An 18,906-nucleotide genomic window follows, 5' to 3' on the forward strand; every position below is an offset into this window, starting at 1 on the left:
TATATATATATATATACATATTCCACTTTTTGAGGGTTGCCAAAAGGATTACATAAAGCTTGGTATGTTATAAGTGCTCAATGAATGCTAGCTACTATTTTCCCATATCTCTCCTGGTTCCTTGTCCTTGCCTTCATCATCATCATCATCAATCATCATCATCCCAGGGGTCCCCTGAAAGCCCTGTCCGGCCCGGGTTGCCTTCGTCTGTTCTGGTACCTCTAAGTAAGACCTGCAGGGGGCTCTCCTGGTACACTGCCTCCTTTCCACAACCTTCTTGCCTGTTTCTTGCTGTTCCAAGTGGAAATATCAGGTTTTCAGCCCGAGATTGGCATCAAGAGTGCTGTTAAAGCCCCAGTCAACATCCCAGTCTCCTGGGCCTGGCCCTGTCACCCGAGCCTAGGGACTGCTAGCCTGTTCTTCTCAGTCCTGCCAAGCTGCTACTCATGTTGGTTCCACTGTGCCAGGAGCTAAGAGAGAAGAAACCAAACTCCTAGGTAAAAAGACATTTGCATAGAGCTGGCCCCTTTTGTTGGAGGGGTAATTGCAGAGTTGACAGTGCCCTCCAGGTATTTACAGCCCCACCGCACCCCAGCCTCCTCTCCTGGCTGCCTTGAACCTAGCTGACAGAGGACAATACTCTCTACCAGGCTTCCAGACTGTACTGCAGGTCCTAGACTTTGTTATCTAACCTCAATTCCTTATTTATCTAGCTTGAACTGAGGCAGGAGAAAACAAAATTTCTCAAGACACCAGCATACAGAAAAATAGGCAAGATCCTGGCTTTTATGTACCAAGAGAACAAAAACAACTTTGCAAGAAATCAAAGTAATATGTCAGCAGAATTCTAATAAAGGAAGATTGGAAATGGAGGACACTGAAAACAGAAGGGCCACCTTTGGGGCCACACTGCTGGTGTATAAAAAAAACCTTGGTGCTGGCCTATGGAGATAGCTTAGGGTGTAAAGTGTTTGTTGAGCAAGCGTGAGGACCTGAGTTTGGATTCCCAGAATCCACATAAAAACTGGGCATGGCAGCGTGTGTCTGTAACCCCAGCATCAACCTCTGGGGTATCCACATGTACCTACACACACACACACACACACACACACACACACACACACACGCAGGAACCTTGGTGCAAAATAGAAAAAAACAGCTTACTCCACACTCTTAGTGTTTCAGTTCTTGTAGTATGTAGCCTAGGGAAAAGGTAGAAGTTTTGTTGTTTCGGGGTTTTTTTTTGTGTCTGGTGAGATCCAGAACATCCCCTTCCTTCCCCAGATAGCTCTGAGTTCAGGTGCAAGGACTGGCAAGCTGAGTACAGTGCAGCCCTCGGCTTACCCCATCAGCACTTGCCTTTGTTGCCAGCTGTGGGGTCAGCCAATCTGGGAAGGCTTCCTTGAGCAAGATCATGAGATTTCTTGGGCAAGAGCTAGGAAGTGGGGGAGGAAGTATGAAGAGGAAGGCGGGAGATGGTTGAGGATGTGATCTTAGTGGAGCAGGGAGGTCAAGCTAGTAAAAATAACAATTTATATACAATCGGGGGGCGGGTAGTATCAGTGGCGTATACTTTTGATTCCAGCACCTAGGAGGCAGAAATCGGCAGATCTCTGTGAGCTTGAGGCCAGCCTGGTCTACACAGCAAGTTCCATGCCAGCTAGGGTGACATTGTGAGACCCTGTCTCAAAATACATACATACATACATACATACAAGGGGGATGAGGCCCCAAAAGAATCCCAGCAGAGGAAGGCTATGGTCAAAAGAGTGAATGTGGCCAGTGACTGTAGCTGGAGACAAGTGAAATGCGGGAAAAAGAGCCCAGTTCCAGCCCTGGCTGGACTCCTGAGACTGAGGTGTGCACTGCTCCTCTGGCTATTTTCAGCCCAGCAGGAAGATCAGAGGCCTTCACACACAGGAGTCTATTTTGTTGGGGCCACACTGCTGGTCTATAGAAAACCTGGGGCCTGGGTAGAGATGACCAGGACTTAAACATTGACATTTAGAGGTGGTCCAGGAGTAGCCCTCACTTTATAGATAAGAAATGGGACCAGGGGCTGAGAGATGGTTTAGCAGTTTAAGAGCACTTGCTGCTTCTGCAGGGGACCCAGGTTTGGTTCCTACTTGTTTTATAACAACCATCTGTAACTTCAGTAACAACCATCTGTAACACCACGTCCGACTTCAGATCAGCATTTGGTTAAGCTGCCTCCTTTAAGTACATGTAAGAATATATACAAACCCACATTTATAGCTGGGCATGGTGGCACATGCCTTTAATCCCAGCACTTGGGAGGCAGAGGCAGGTAGATCTCTGTGAATTCAAGGCCAGCCTGGTCTACATAGTGAGTTCCAGGGCAGCTGGGGCTAAAGGGAGACCCTGTCTCAAAAAGACAAGAAAAAAATAGTGATCTGTTAGTGACTGGGGGCATGTAGCTCAGCATCCCTCTTGGATCACTCATCTGTGGCCTGCCATCCCTCGTGTGTCCTACTCTAAGGGAACTTATTTAGTTCTGTAGGGCCTGAGCAATAACATGTTCCTTAGAGTCCCTGAACTCATGTTCATGTCTCAGTCTTTCTAGGCAGCTCCTGTGACTTGTTAAGTGCTACCTTTTCTGTCAGACCTTTTAACCCAGGCTTCCCTGGTTTCCTCCACCCTCACCTACTTTTCCCAGCAAAAGCCCCTCACCCTGATGAATGCTTACTTGCGGATTCTCCTCTGCAACAGGCTTATCACCCCTATGTTCCTCTTTTGTTCTGGGGCACCCACCCTATTATGAATGAGGTAAAAGAAGAAATGAGGCCAAAGGTAGGAGCAACTAATCAAGATAAGAAAGTCATAAGTTACTAAATGAGAGGGAAGAAGGAGGTCCTCAAGTAAAAAGGATTCCTCTGTCCTTTAGTTTGGTGGACACCGGACATCATAACTCTGTAGAAGTTTTTATACCAACATTTGGCTGGGTTCCATAGCCTCTAGTTGGAAAAATAAGGTTCTGTTTAAATCATGTAAGTTCTTTCCACTCATTACCCTTAGACAAGCTTTAGAGTTAAACGTGTGTATTCAAATACCAGATTTAACACTTTCTAGGCATGTTCCTGCAGGCTGATACCTAACATCTCTGAATCTGTGTTTTGCCATATCAAGATTTATTATGCACAACCCAGTGTGGTGGTGCATACCTGTATTCCCAGCACTGGGGAGGCTGAGAGAGGAGTATCTCAAGTTCCCAGCCAGCCTGGGTTACAGAGTGAGACCCTGTCTCAAAACAAAATAGGCAAATCCAAATCTATCATGTATAATAAATACACATATTAATTCCATCATTGATACTTTATTGTGCTTGTAGTGTGTTCTAAGACTTCTCTCTAGCAAAAATGAAATATTAAAATTTGACACTTGTTATATACAGAGGAATATAGTTGATACGAAAGCATAATTATTTAAGAATGAAAACTCACTTAAGTCATTCTTAAATTTACAGACAAGTATCCCAGTCACCTCCCATCAGAGAAGCTTCTTTTTCGACAGCGATTATTACAGAGTTCCACAAACGGTCAGATACAGAGATTATCTGTGCCTGAGCCTAAGTGGCACATCTGTGATACAAACTCTATATCTAAGGCTCATGGAACATAGAACAAGGGATGAAGCGAACATTAACGCTTTCAATTCTCATCAATGAAACTCCCTCGTGCAACAGAAGGCCAGGAACATGAAAGGTCACAAATAGCAAAAAACATAGAGAAGAAGAATCTACAGAGTGTGGGTCCTTGGATGGGACTCCTGTATCAAAATCCACCCACCCATGGCTCAGGGACCATTTAGGAAAAGAGAGGGAAATGTTATAAGAGCCAGGGAGGAGGTGCGTGACCACACGGAAATAGAGTCCTACAGGCTCCTTCTCATATGAACCTACAGCAATGGTGTCAGCATGCACAAGACCCATGCAAACTCAAGCAGACAAAAACCCAGCACAGAACTGTGGAACAGAACTGTGGACAGCAGGCCCCAATCTTAGTTGAAGGAGCTGATTACTGCTGGGTGAGGAAGAGCTGATCTTCTTCAAGGGAGGGGCTCTAGATAGGTTGCCTAGACCTCAGTGGATGAACTTGTACTGAGGAACATCTGGGGACACTAACGACATCATAGACCTTAACACAAATGACAGAATGTGTATGAACTCCAGTGGGGGAAGCTATATGGGAAGAAGCCAATGGGGAAGGGGGTATAAAGATAATTAAGATGTTCTGTATGAAATACACAAAAATTCAATTAAAAAATTTAAAAAATGAGAACACTCTAGTCCTGCTGAAGTTGCTTTTCTCACAGTCCTGCATCCCTGTAGTTCTGGAATGCCCAGTTCCATCCCACCTCACCTGGCCCTCACTCTGAGCTTCAGTAGTTGACTTTCTGTTCTCTGAGGTAGGTAAGGACTATTTGGAGGGAACTTCTCCAGAGACTGTTTCTTTAAAATCTCTCTTTCCTGTTTTGCCTTTTGATCCTTGCTTTCCTCTCTTTTCAAAGGAGAACTCTAAATGCTAGCAAAGGAGCCTGGGCCATGACCTGTAAGATGGGACTTTTGTTCAGGGTTTTGAGTCCAGGGCACAGAACTTCAGCAATGAAAACAGCTTGTCTCTTCCTTAGACTGAACAGAAGAGCAAAGAGTGGTTCAGGTCCTGGGCTAGTAGTTATTTTTGATTCGGATCATGGAAATGAAAATGTACATCCTAGAGAGATGTAACTAAGGGAGACTTGGGGCTGGAGAGATGGCTCAGTAGTTAAGAGTATTGGCTGCTCTTACAGAGGGCCTGGGGTTGATTCCCAGCATCTACATGGCAGCTAACAACCATCCATCACTCCTGTTCTAGGGAACCTGATGGCCTCCTCTGACCTCTGTGGGTATTTCATGACATGGATACACTTACATACATATAGGCAATACACTCATACACATAAAATAAAAATAATAAAAATAATATATTTTTTATGGTGGGCAATATTTTTTCTTTTTTTAAATTTTTAATAACTACATGATTAGAAGAAGCATTTCACTAGAGACTTAACATATTCAGTAACACACTCCAGAACAAGAGTACATCTCCTTCACAAGTGGCTGCAAGTTTCTAGGTTCACAGTTGAACCAATACAGTTTGGCTAATTAGTAGAGGTGATAAACATTACCATTGAAATCTACCCAACAACTTTATAGACATACACAGGCACCAAGGATCCAAGTGCAACCAATTATGACTAGTAATAATCAGATACATACAGATTAGGGATGCATGCGCCAACATCTCAGTGTTAGTAGCAAAAACAATGAGTCTTTCTGAAAGGAATATATCCTAAAATGAAATGGAGATCTTTTTTAAAGGTTAAAAAACTCATTCAATACTAATATTTTAAAAATAACAAAGGGAGTCTTAACAACTTGGTGGCCTAATTGGCATGCTTCAAGGTGGGCCATAGGGCAAGGGTAAAGACTGATGATTACTTTTGGTTTTTCAGTCTGCTTGACCAGGAGTTACACAGAAATAAGGAAGTTGTAAGCATTCCCAACCTCGAGGAGGAAGAGGATGAGTTGAGTTTGGGGCCTGCTGAATGGAAGTGGAAATCCCCTGTAGGCAACTGGAAATGGAAGTGGAGCCCCAGAGAGAATATAGGGTCAAAGGCAGAGATTTGCTCAGCACTCAGAGCCTGTGTGACCAAGGGACAAGGGAGGAGATACAGAAAGAGAGCAAAAGGCCCAACCATAGGTGCTGGAGGAAGAAGTGGCTATAAGTTTGTGTGTGTAGGGTCAGTGGAAGACCAGAATGGAATGGTGTCAAGCCCAGGCTATAATGAGGTTTTTTGAGACAGGGTCTCCCTGCAGCCCCAGCTGTCCTGGAACTCACTATGTAGACCAGGCTGGCCTTGAACTCACAGAGATCCTCCTGCCTCTGCCTCCCGAGTGCTGGGATTAAAGGCGTGCGCCACCATGTCCGGAATTGGCACAGTCAGATTTGTGTTTTGGAGAGAAACACATTATTGATGCTTAATTATTTTTAATTCTTTTTATAAATTATATTATTTACTTGTTTATTTACTTATGTGAATGTATTTTTATGTGCATTTGTGTGAGCATGTACATTTCACAGCACACATGGAGTGGTCAGAAGAGAACTTTTAGGAGTGGGTTTTCTCCTTTCATTACATGGGTCCTGGGAACTGAAATCTCAGGTCCTAAGGCTTGCTAGCAAGTGCCTTTACCCACTGAGTCATCTTGCCAGTCCTAATGACTTTTACATAAAGGAATTCATGATCTAAAGGATTATTAGAGTGGAGAAAGACTAGAGGGAAGAAACCAATCAGAATGTTGCTATTGTAGCCCTGGGTGAGAGGTACATCTGTCCCAGGCTATAGCAATGATAATGGGATAAGAGGCAGAGGTAGTATTTAGGGAAGTAGAAGTATTGGTTAGATAAGGGAGCAGGCTAAGGAAGAACAGAGCCTGGGAGACTGCTGAGTTTCTGGTTGGATGATGGTGGCGTATTCGCTGTGGTAGGGAAGAAATGGAGAGGAGCACTCCTGTGAGCAAGATGACTCATTTTCCTTAAGTGTGCTGAGTATGAAATATATATACAGGTGGACTAGAGAAATGGACTCATGGGTGGTGGTTGAAGCCAAATGCTTGGATAATATTTTTGGAAAAGTGATAAATACACAATAAATGTTTCTTAATGAATTCCTTTTTGGTAGTACTGGGATTGAATTTAGGCCTGTGCATGCTAAGCAAGTGCTTTTCCATTGAGCCATATCCTCTGTGCTTGTTTCACTTTTTAAAAAAATGTGAGGCAGGGACTCACCAGGTTGTCCAAGCTGGTCTCGAACTCACTCTGCAGCTCAGGAAGGCCTTGGACTTGTGACTCTCCTGCTTTGGCTTTCTGAGTAGCTAGTGTTGCAGGCCTAAAGCACCTGGTTGGCTCCCTTAGGGATAGCTCTTTTAGATTTCCTATCCCTATTACCCTTAAGCTCTTCTAGCAGCCCTGCAGGATGGCCTCCAGACCATCTTACCATGGCCCCTCACCTCTACCTGCCTAGACACAGAGTATATCTGGAATTTGAAGGAAAAGGAAAGATAGCTTCTGGAACGTTGTTTTGGCTTTTATTGTATGTTTCTCCTTTCTAAGCAAAGTTCCTAAAAGAGTAAGCGTGCTTGCTAACATGTCCTCACTTTCTAATGCAGTGCCTCATAACCTGGTTCCCACCTTGGAGCTGCTCTCAAATGTCAGTAGTGGCTCTCATGGGCAAAGCCAATGCTTCTATCTGTATCTACTGACAGTGTTAGAAACTCCCCCTTCCTTCTTTCCTTGGCTCTTTGACACCCCACTCTCTCTTCTTCTGTTCTTCTGTTCTTCTCTTCTTCTGTTCACTTCTCTTCTCTTCTGCTGTTCCTCTTTGTGGGACCCTCCTCTTGCTAGTCCTCTTGCTAAGTGCAAGCCTTCCTCACTCTGTTGGTCCACCTTTACCCTGTGTACAGTCTGTATGTAGAGCTATCTTTCTCTCATAGCTTTAATTCATGCTGCTTTGGCAGCCTCTGTCTCCTTCCCTCTGATCTCTCTCCATACCTCCCAGCTCCTAACTCCTCACCAGGTTAGCTCCTCCCCTGGGATTTAATCATCTCATAATTCTCCCTGTTTCTAGATTCCAGACCCCAGTGTGAGCTCTGAAGCCTTCCTCTTTGCTTATCATATGTTAGTCCTTCGGGGTTTTTTGTTTGTTTTGTTTACTTTTGGCTTTTCTTTGTACTCCAGTCTATTTTCTCTGTGTCACTTTTCATGGTCACAATATAGACTGAGAATTTCCACATGCCAACATTATTGCAGTTACTTCCTATCTAGCCCCTTTGCCTCCTGTCTTCCTCTGATTCAAACCAGCTTGCTCACTTCCAGATTAATCTCCCTCAGCTTCTGTATGGCTTTTGTCTCCCCTGCTCAAAAACTCTCTATTGCTTTCCATGGCCCATAGAAACTCTGGGCTGGTCTTATAACAACTCTATATATAGTCTGGGTTTTCTCCATACTCCTCAGTACAAGCTGTGCTGGTGGAGAGCCAGTCAGCACTATCCTTGGCCAATGAAAGCTTGCTTGCCTGCCCTCCCTCCCACTCCTCCTCTCTCCCTCCCTCCCTCTCTTTTTTCCTCCCCTCCCCTCCCTCCCTCCCTCCCTCCGTTCCTCCCTCCCTCCTTGCCTGCTGCCTTTGGTGCTGATCATCAATGGAACACAGGGCCTCATGCTTGCTAGGCAAGCACTCTACCACTGAGCTACATCCCCATCTCCAATAAGAGAAACTAACAGTACTGGACACTAACATTGTTACACTGCAGTAACACTGTCCGGTGGGGAGGAGGCATCAATACAGTAACACTGATGGTTATTGATTGGTAAATAAATATCTATGATGAACAAAAATGGGGAAGTCATTACTTTTTTCTGTAAATGCCAAGGGTGGAGATGGTGGATACAAACCACTCGAAACATGGATTCAGGTAATCTTTGGCAGTGGTAAGACTGGGAACCACTACTGGGTGCTCTAGTGTGTGGGAACAGTTTGATGCTGTTTCCTGGGTATTTCCATGTCCCCTCAGGACTTCACTTAGACAGTTTCTCTGCCGAAAGTGTCCTCCCTGCCACCTGCTAGGACCTGAGCGCTCTGCATCCTCTAGGAACTACGCAGATGTGATCTCTCCTCGAACATCTGTGGGGAAACCCCTAGAGTGACCCTTTTTCCCTTCCTCAGCCTTTGGTGTCCCCCACACTTTGCGCCTGGCTCCAGCCTTCTTTCCTTCCAGATAAAGCTGCTGCAGGTGGAGATGATGTTCTGGTTATTTTGCACCCAGCGCCCCGCCCTCTACGTGGGGAACAACGAATAAGAGGGAAATTGTACGGAATGGCCCGTCCCTGTAACCCCAAGAGCCCATGCCAAGTCTGCCCAGTCCCAGTCCCAAGCGCAGCCCTCAGGACCTGAATTCATTTCCACTTCATTAACCCGGCCCCAGTCCCGCCCCCGCGGCTCCCGCTCTCGGTCCTCCTCTCGGACTCGGCCGTCTCCCTTGTCTTCTTTCTCTCGTCCCCTGACATCTTGCCAGGTTGGCTTCTATCGCTTCGCGTATCGTCTCTTCATCTCTTTCTTCGGGACTCTGTCTGGGTTTCTCTGTCTTTGGGTGTTTCTGCGCCTCCATCAGTCTGGGTCTCCGCTTCCTTGCCCCCTACGCCCCGCCCCTTGCCCAAATACCTCCAATCCTCAGGCTCGGGCATGGCGCTCCGCTCTGCTATTGGCCAGCCCCGAGCCCCCCGCCCCCGCCCGCACGGCCCCCGCCGGGCCCCTCCATTCACACAAAGTTTGGCTCAGACGCTGCTGAGGGAGGGGGCGGCCCGGCCCGGCCCAGCTTTGCCCCCGGCCGGCCCGACCCCGGCCCCGGCCCCCAAGACAAGCCCTTATCTGATTCTAGCTCCGGGTTTAAGAGTTCTGGCCCTGCCCATCTCACAGCTCCGGTCCTCACTCCTGGCCCTGTCTGTCTATCCTGCTGCCCCGCGGTCCATCAGAGTGGCCACTCCACCTCGGAGCCAAGGTAAGACCCTGGCCCTGATGAAGGAGTGCTGCTTCCCTGGTAGGGGTCCTGTCCACTTAGGTTTCCAGAGACATCGGCCTCCTTAGTTCTTTGGTCTCTCTACCCAGGCTGGTCTCAGTGGTACAGTCCTATTCTCCCTCCGTCAGCCTTGGCAGTTCCAAGTGGACTTCTCTGGGAAGTACCTCCATCATGGGTACTTTGCCCAGGCTGGTTACCTCAACGCTTCATCTAAGGAAGAGGCTTCCCTGATGCCCCCTCCCCAGTAGACAGATTTGCAACTACTAGAGTCACCACTACTTATAACCCTTCACCCACCACACAGGCATCCAGACAGTGCCCCCCTCCAGTAGGGACAGGTTACTCCTGCTCCTAGCCCTCTCCCCTTACAGTGACACTTACAGAATGACACTCACTGATGGTGTCCTGATCACCAGTTTACACATGGGGAGTAAAACAAGGGTTAGATTAAGAAGACACTGCAGGTCTAGTGTGCCTGGGACCCTCCTCCCAGTCTCTCCCATTTCGTGATGGTTCCTACTTCAAGACCCCCCCCCCCAGTTGTTTCATACAGAGAATCTCAGAAGGGATGATGAGGCTGCTTCTAGGATAAGAGTGTAGATGGGGGGGCTGTTTATAAATGAATCTTGCAAATAGATGCCCCTTATCTAGTCCATCTCTTCCTCTAACAGGGACTAACCAAGGGCACTTGTGTTAGGAAAGAATTTCTGATTTGGGGCAGGAGAGCTGAGCCCCAAGATAGTTAAGGACAAAACTGGAAAAATGTGGGGGTGGGACTTAATGATACTTTGAGATTTTATTTCAGGAACTGAAGTGCCTTGGGCAAGCTAAGGCTGGTGGGGAAAAGGGGTGGTCAAGAAACAAGTTCAAATTTCGACCCAATGGGGAGTCAGAGCTTAGAGTCTGATTAGGTCGCTTATCAATACAAATTCTGACCAGAGATTTCTGGCCAGACTGCCTTTGCTGTAGTGTTTAAACTTTCTTTCTCCCCACCAAGAATGACTGCTTTAGGTAGTCTGAGTAGATGGGAAATGGTGATGGAAGGTTTGAGGGCTTCCTGTTTAGGGGTGCTGAGGAAAGCAAAGAGTGGGCATTGAGAAACTAGCCACTAGTGAGCTCAATAGAGTTTCATCTCGAAATCCTTTCCCTGATCTCCAAGGATTTTTGAACAAGTTCCTGGAATGATGGTGGGCACCATCCTGTGCCAAAGGGTAGAGCTTGTCTGTTCCCCAGGGTGTAGACTGGGCATGGGGGACCAAGTCTAGAAGGAACCAGGTGTCCTGGCTCATAGCTGGTTCTTCAGGAAGGAAGAAAAGGGGAAGAGGGAAAGGGAAGGCATCATGCCAGGGAGAGGGTCCAGAGCAGGATTGCGGAGGCAGTAGCCTTGGCCCAGGCAGTGCCAATCGCCCCCCCTCAACCAGTCTTTGGTGGCGGTGGCGAGGGAGGGAGGAAAGGAGGGGGAGTTGGGGGGTGATCTGGGCCAGTCCAGCCTCCCAAAGCCCTTGCCAACCTGGGTCCTGAAAGGAGCTGCTGTTTTCTGAGCCATCCCCCCAGCCCCCATCCAGAGCCCAGAGCAGCCAAGTTGTCTCAGCGGATATCAAATGGCAATGACTCCACTGACTGGGGGGTGGCGGGGGTAGTAGGGTTATGGTCCCATTCCTTGTGCACCCCTAAGGCAGAATCTTACTGCTGTCCTTTACCCTTGGGGGAAAACATCTCCTCAACATGTGCTCATGTATCTTTGAGGACATGTGTTTATGTGGGGGGAAAAGCAGGCATCCTCCCAGTTCTCTGTGGCCCCCACCTGCCCTCTGCATGAGCTCATTTACACTCTAGCTTTGTTGGCTTGGGCTAGAAGGGAAATGACTGGCAGAAGACCCAGGGGCCTTCCTTTCCGTCTCTCCTTAGGGACTGGGGAGGCTGGGATGCTTGGATCTGGGTGGGCACAGATGAAATTGCTAGGCTTAGTGGGATAAGAAGTTTAGGGGTCTTGAGGGGAGAGAGGACTCATGCAACAAGGTTCATGTCCTTAAGGAGACTCCTGGGCCTACTAGCAAAAGGCTGGGTTTCTGCACACAAGATGGAAAGACAGGTTGAGGCCCCTAGCATTGGGGAGGAGGGAAAGACACACGAAGTGATGAAGCCCCTGAGTTTTCCTGCCAAAGGTTATTTAGGACAGAAGAAAGAACCCTCAATTTTCCCTCCCCTGCCCGGCCTAGATTCTTCTCTTGCCTAACTGGTCAGTGTACTGTCCAGGCCGAGGCCAAGTTGTTCGGGACAGTAGTGAGGCCCTGGGAGGGGCAGAGAGAAGGGACAGCATGAGGCACCCCACTGAGTTGAAACTGCCGAAAGACTGGCAAGAAAGGGAGTTTTGGACTCCAAGTGTTTTAGCACAGAATGAAGGGTAGTTGGCTGTAGCCATGCGAGGGAATGGGGAGTTTTTTGCGTGCACCTCATCACCTCAGGCTGAGGCCAAATGCTTTTTTTCCCTCATCAGAGTCTAGTGTCCATGTTGTCACCATTCTTCATAGAGAGAGTACATCCTGGGTAGGCCCTTTCCACTCTCCTTCCTTCAGAACCTTGAAAGGGCAAAGAGAAAAGGATTGTGGGAGCACCCCTTCTGTGGGTGTCTGCCAGCCTGGAGCCTGGACTTGGGGTGGTCGGGAAGGGAGGAGTTGCTACTGGGTGTGGGGGAGAAGTCAGAACTGAACTGTGTGGTTTGTAGAAGCCTGGGGGAGTGGGGGCTCTAGGGCATGGTACTTCTACAGCTCTTCCAGTGGCAGAAAACCCAGGCAATGGCTGGCGACTGCAGCAGGAAGGATGTCCCATAAAAGGAAAGACATTTGACATGATGACTGGGAAAGAAAGAGAGACAGCTTTCAGGGGGTGAAAAACATAACCCCAAACAAAAAGCCCATCTTTAAGGCTTCTGAAAGGAGCTGTGAAGCTCTGAGGAGTAGGGGTTACATGACAGCTGTCCAATAGCTTCTCATGGATGGTGGGGTGACTTTATGTTGCTGCCCCGGGCCTCCCTCCTTTCAACTCGGAGAGACAGAGTGGTCAAAAGCACAGCCTTGGAGTCCCCGTTCCTGAGCTTAAACCCTGGTTTTACCAGTTAGTAGTCAAATAGCTTTCCTCATCCTTTTACCAGGGCTAATAATAGTTGTGAGGATTAAAAGAGTCAATATTTGCAAAGGACTTAGGAGGTGGTTAGCATGTAAAAGGTACAGTTGGCTGTTAGGGTTCTCTAGGCTCTCTGATTCGTTCTCCACTCTGTCATCTCCTGGGCCTGGTGCCAGTCTCCTTCTGAGACTTTGTCCTAGGTCTGGGGAGGCAGAATTATCAAGAAGTTATGAGGTTCCTGTTGCATGCCGACAGGCTGGCTGTTACTAGAAGCAGGGCCTTCACACCACAGTCCCCTCTTCCCATGAGTTTGTGCCAAGCAGATGTCCTGTCTTCAATTCAGATTCAATAAGTGTGACCCGTTGAGCATTTCTCCAGATAATCTCTCTCATTATTAGCAACCTCTGCTTTTCAGCCAAAGGCATCAATTTCTCTCTGCCCCTATGTCTAGGATGTGTCTATCTTTTTTCATCTATTCTACTCCCCCACATGATCCTGTCTTCCTTCTCATGGTATATGTGTGCATATGTGTTCATGTGTGTGCATATATGTGCATATCAGTGTAGAGGACAGAGGTTGACATTGGGTATCTTCTTTAATCTCTATCATATATTTTCAGAGAGGGACCCTCACGGACCCAGAGCTTGAAAATCTGGTGAGACTGATGGGCCAGCAAGCCCCAGGGATCTTCCTGTCTTCCTCTCCAGTAATGGGATTATAGGCGAGTCCACTGTGCCTAGCTTTTTATGTGGGTGTTTGGGATTCAAACTCAGGTCCTTATACTTGCATGGTAAACACTTTACAGACTAAGCCATCTCCTTAGCTCCATGCCCCTTCCCCCGTTTTTTGATGATAGATTCTTCTGTAGCCCAGGCGCACCTGAAGCTTACTATGTATTCAAGGATGATCTTGAACTTCTGATCATCCTGTCTATACCTTCAAGCACTGAGATTGTAGTCTGTACCACCACAGTTCCCTCCATGCCTGGTGCTGAGGATGGAACCCAGGGCTTCATCCTTGCTAGGCAAGCACTCTACCAACTGAGTTATAATACTGGCTTGCCTGTCTGTCTTTTGGTCTCCTCATTTAGTCTGTCCCTCTTCCTGCCCAGGTTGGCTTACATACCCTCCTTGCCTTTTGTCCTCTGATCAGCTTGTTTATCCTATCAGCTTGGTTGCCCATGATAGCCCTTCTTGTGACTTCCTTGATTCTGGTCTCTCTCTCCTTGATTCCTTCTCCTTCCTGCACCATGGAATTATTAGTGTCATCAATTTCATCTTGTTCCTGTCCTACCTAGATACTACAGCATTTCCAGTCCCAGTATTCATGAGACTTTCTTCCCTTCCCATCTCCCCTCTAGCACCCTTATCTCTCGGGACTATGCTGTACCTGATGAACACATCCAAGGACAGTCAGTTCCTGAACTACTCTTCCTCCTACTCTTGACTATCACAGGCCATTCCAAGGTCCACCTGCCTGAAAACTATCTTGCTCCCTCTCTGCTCTGCCACCTTGCTTTTCCCTTTCACCTTTGACTTTGCCCAGAATGACCCATAGCATGCTAAATGTCAGAGGAGACTTCTTGTTTGCTTATTTGCTTAAGGGTTCCTCTAGGGTAGGGCCCATGTCCCTGTCACACTGAAGAGCTCCTGAAACAAAGGTATGATTTCTTTCCCTCAGCCCCTAGGCCCCCAGCAGAGGGCTTGGTTCCTAGCATGCAGAAAGGCTACTGTGCATCCTTCATTCTAGGCAGGAAACACCTGAAACATCTATGCTTGCTCATTAAGAAGGAGCATCTTGACTTTAGAGACATAGGTGGGCATCCTCCAGTAATGTATATGAGATCCCATTACCCAGTTCTCTTTAGGGAGTTTCAAGAGTGACTCCTCACTTACCAATCGCCTTTTCTGGAGACATCTTCACCCCCAAATTAAAACAGCAGACCCTTGGACTCTGATTTCCTGTCGTGTAAGCATTGTTGGTTACTCAGAATCTTTCTCCCCGGGAGGTCTGACTACAGCCTCATGTTAGGTGACTATAGCTTCATGTTAGGCTTGTCATTTGGCGTCTGGAGTAGAAACAGGGCGGAAGTCAGAGTCTGGTCTGGGACAGTCCCATTGTCTTGCGCGTACTTTGAGCAGGAACTTGCAAGGTGGGAGATGGAGGGACACCTCCCAAGAGGGCTGAGGGCCTGGCGTCTTGGTGTTGTATTCTTCCAGGACTGGCCTCTCAGCTCTGCCCTTCTTCTCAGTCCTAACTCCTAGGCTCAGATGTATATCCCCATACCTAAGCTCCTGGATGCCCTTGTTTAAAAAAATAAAAGAGGAGCTGGAGAGATGGTTCAGCTGTTTAGAGCACTGGCTGCTCTTGCAGAGGACATGAGTTCAATTCCCAGCACCTACATTGTGGCTAACAACCATCCCTAACTCCAGTTCCAGGAGATCTGACACCCTCTTTTGGCTTCCAAAGGCATTGCATGACACAGGTGCACTTAAATACATGCAGGCAAAACAGTCATGCACATAAAATTAAAAAAATAAAATAAAAGCTATGGTGGGCTAGAGAGATGGCTCAAGTGGTTGAGAGCACTCGTTGCCTTCTAGAGGACCCGAGTTCAATTCCCAGCAATCATGTTAGGTGGCTAACAACAGCCTGTAACTCTACCTCCTGGGGAATCTGAGGTATCTGCACTCGTGCAAATGTACACACACATACACACACACACACACACACACACACACACACATAATTAACAATAAAAGTATTTTTTTAAAAGACTTGGACAGCTCATAAGAGGAGTGTGCCTGAGGCTCTTGAGAGCAGTAGTTCTCAGAGTTTCTGATCTCAACACCCCTTTGCATTTAAAAAGTACTGAGGACTCCAAAGAGCTTTGTGAGCATGGGTTATATCTACATTCTATAACAGGTCACAAATGAACCTTGGGGAGACTTATGATCATTCATAATTAATTTATCAATAACAATAAACCCATTACCTGTTGATGTAAGTAATATTTTAATGAAACTAACTGTATTTTATAAAGCAAAAGGTTTAGGAAGAGTGGAGCTGTTTTACTTTCACAAATCTTTTAAATGTCTAACTCAGTAAAAATCAGTCCATTCCTTCTACCCACTTCTGCATTTAATGTCGCAATATCATATGCCCTGTAAAGTTCCACTGGACACTTGAAATGAAAGTGAAAAGAATAAATAATGCAGTATTAGCATTATATGAAGATGATTGGATCCTCATAAAGCCTCTGAAAGCATCTCAGGAACCCCCATAGGTCCGTGGCTGTCGTTTGAGAACTGCTAGTTTAAGGAACCTCAGGAGACATTTCTAAAGATCTGAATACCTTGGCTGATTTCCCTCAGTGGAGTCTTCTGGATGTTCCTACTAGGCAGACAGGTAGAGGCAGTGGTTGATCACTTGAGCTCTGGAGAGATGCTACCTACTTGAGGTTGAATCTTAGCTCCTCCACCTAGTAGCTCTGTGACCTTGGGCAAATCCTTAACATCTTAGTGCATCTGTTTTCTCATCTATAAAACAGAGCTTTAAAAAGCATCTGCTAGCCAGGTTTGATGGTACAGACCTGTAATTCCAGCTACTTAGGAAGCTGGGTAGGAGGATCACAAGTCCCAGGACTTGTCTGGGCTACAGAGTAAATTCAGAGCCAGTCTGGTCAATTTAGTGAGAATCAAAATAGAAGGGTCAGGGGACAAGAGATGGGATGTGGCTTAGTGTTAGAGTACTTGCCAAGCATGCCTGTGGTTCTTGGTTTGTTTAATCCCTACCATAGAGAATAAATAAATAAGTACCTGCTTTAAAAAAAACTTTGAAAAATTTATTTATTTTTATTTTATGTGTATGCGTGTATTGCCTGCATGTAGGTAAGTGCACCCGTGTTGCTCAATGCCCACGGAGGTCAGAAGAAGCTGTCGGAGCCCCTGGGACTGGAGTTACAGACAATTTCAGTGTTCTTAACCGTTAAGCCATCTCTCCAGCTCCAGCACCTGCTTTTTACAGTGCAGAGAATGAAAACCATAACACTGGAAGTGCTTAATACTGTGAGCTCTTATTATATTACAGTGCTTTGCCCCTGACTTCACTTCAGATCAAGGAGTGGCAAGAAGCAAAGGTGGTCTTTTTATACAGACAGCATTTCTTGGCTCAGGGGCAAGTGACCTGTGCAAGGTCCTAGGGAAAGCTGGATTGACTGACCCTGAACCAAGAGTCTGACTTGGACTTAGCCTTGTGTTCTCTCTACCACACTGAAGCAGGGCAAGGGTAATTTTCGAAGTGAAAAAGAAACAGGTTTTACTTTCCCCGAGTTATTCCAGGAAAGCCACCCAGGACCTATGGCAGGAAGCCTTACAGTAGGGAGGACTTCCTGATATCAGCTAAAAAGAAAGCTGAGAAGACATTCTTAAGCCTTGGGTATTTTTCTGTCCCTGTGTAGTGGCCCTGCCCTCTCTGTTGGAGCTTACTAGCCCAGGACAGAGGAAATCTGTGATTGAGCTATACCGTAGTTCAGGTGGTGCCTCTTCCCTCTGCATGCTGCCTGTAGTAGTGCGGGGTCTTCTAAGAAGCAGAACCAGACTGGGAAGCTGGCTCAGTGTATAAAGTGCTTGCTGTGTAAGCATGAGAACCTGAGTTCAGATCTCCAGCACCCACATAAAATATGGGTTCTGTGTACATCTGTAATTCCAACATTGGGAAGTGGAGACAGATTCCTGAGACTTGGTCAGCCAGTCTAGCTGAACAATGAATTTGCAAGCTCCAGGATCAGTGAGAGACTGTCTCAATAAATAATGATGGTGGAAGATACCTGACATCAAGCTCAGGCCTCCACATCCCCTCCTACACATGAAATGAGTGGGCAGCATCCAAGGAAGCAGAAACTCAAAAAACCTAAAAAATCTGAGCACATATTCTTTCTGAATTCTATAGGTTCCCATCCCTCTCCTGCAGCAGGCTGACCGCTCTGGCACGCAACCTCCACCAGCTGTGGCTCTGGGACCTTGCTCTCTCAAGCTGGTGTTCACAATCCTACCCACACAATTCCCTCGAATAGACAGCAAAAGGAGGTGAGGAGTGGGTGGACAAAGACTGTGGCCCACAGCTCCTCTCTGATCCTCATGGCCTTCCCCATATGGAATATCTTCTTTGGCCAGTGGCAGGTTTGGGGGCCTTAGTTAAATCTCCCTCCCTTGGCTCTGATCAGTGCCCCCAGGGGAGCTGTTAGGGCTGATATCTCCTCAGTCCCAGCCTTGCCCCACCCTGTCTCCCACTGCCAGCAGCCCCCCAGCTCCCACCCCTGGTCTGTGGGACAGTGAGAGGGCTGAGGGGCTGGCTCTGCATACTAATGTCCTGCCCATTGTCAAAGCCCCTTTGTGTCAGAGAGCTCCATTGAGGCGGCTCTGGGGCAGGCACAATGGGGGCTCTGTCCCCGAGTTCCCCCAAACAGTCACCTGCTTTCAGAGCCTCCCCCCACCACCCCTCACCAGCCCCAGTGTCCAGAGGTCCCAGAGAGCATGAGGGAGTGGACCCAGGGCCGGGCGGGGGGGATGGGCAGATCGACCCCCCTTCCCTGGGCAGGCTGGAGAGATGGGCATTTGACAGGGCTGACTGTGGAGGGCACAGCCTGGACCACAGGAATGGGGGCGGACCGTGGAGGGAATTGGAATGCAGGTCTGTGAGGGCCATGACAGGGCAGGGCACACACAGCCTGCCCATGTCTCCTATATGACTAGCCTGGGCCTATGGCTACCCAGCCCCCTCCTCATTCCAGTTTATGGACACACTTGGGCTCATATATGCAGAGACACACAGGCACACACTCATCTATGCCGCCCCACACCCACCCCAGCCCCAAACTCAAGTGGATGTGCCCAGACACAACATGCTGAGCCAGGCTCACAGACCTCATGTTCATACCACCTTCCATCAGCATATGCAGCTGCACACCTCCTTTGCTCTGTCCACTCCACCCCTTTCTCTCTCACCCGCCTCCAGCAGCCACTGGCACCACAGCACCATCCCCCACCCTGCCCCTCGCTGCCCTCTGCTGCTCTGACACAGGTTATAACAAGTTTGCACTTGTTGTGACCTCAAGAATTTAGCCCTGGGGCAGAGAATGTCCTGCTGGCCCA

The 18,906-nt window shown here is 47.7% G+C and overlaps 1 protein-coding gene across 2 annotated transcripts in view; it reads left to right on the forward strand.

Moving 5' to 3' along the window:
* Positions 1-9,394: 9,394 nt before the first annotated feature.
* Positions 9,395-18,906, forward strand: part of Kcnj10 (potassium voltage-gated channel subfamily J member 10) — a 31,296-nt gene continuing 21,784 nt past the window's right edge. For both annotated transcript variants that reach the window (XM_008840823.1, XM_008840822.1), the window contains exon 1: positions 9,395-9,613. The gene's annotated coding sequence lies outside the window, so the exon portion shown is untranslated. The remainder of the gene's footprint in view (positions 9,614-18,906) is intronic.

This window comes from Nannospalax galili, unplaced genomic scaffold, assembly GCF_000622305.1.
Source record: "Nannospalax galili isolate Female #2095 unplaced genomic scaffold, S.galili_v1.0 scaffold579, whole genome shotgun sequence".
Lineage (NCBI taxonomy): Eukaryota > Metazoa > Chordata > Mammalia > Rodentia > Spalacidae > Nannospalax > Nannospalax galili.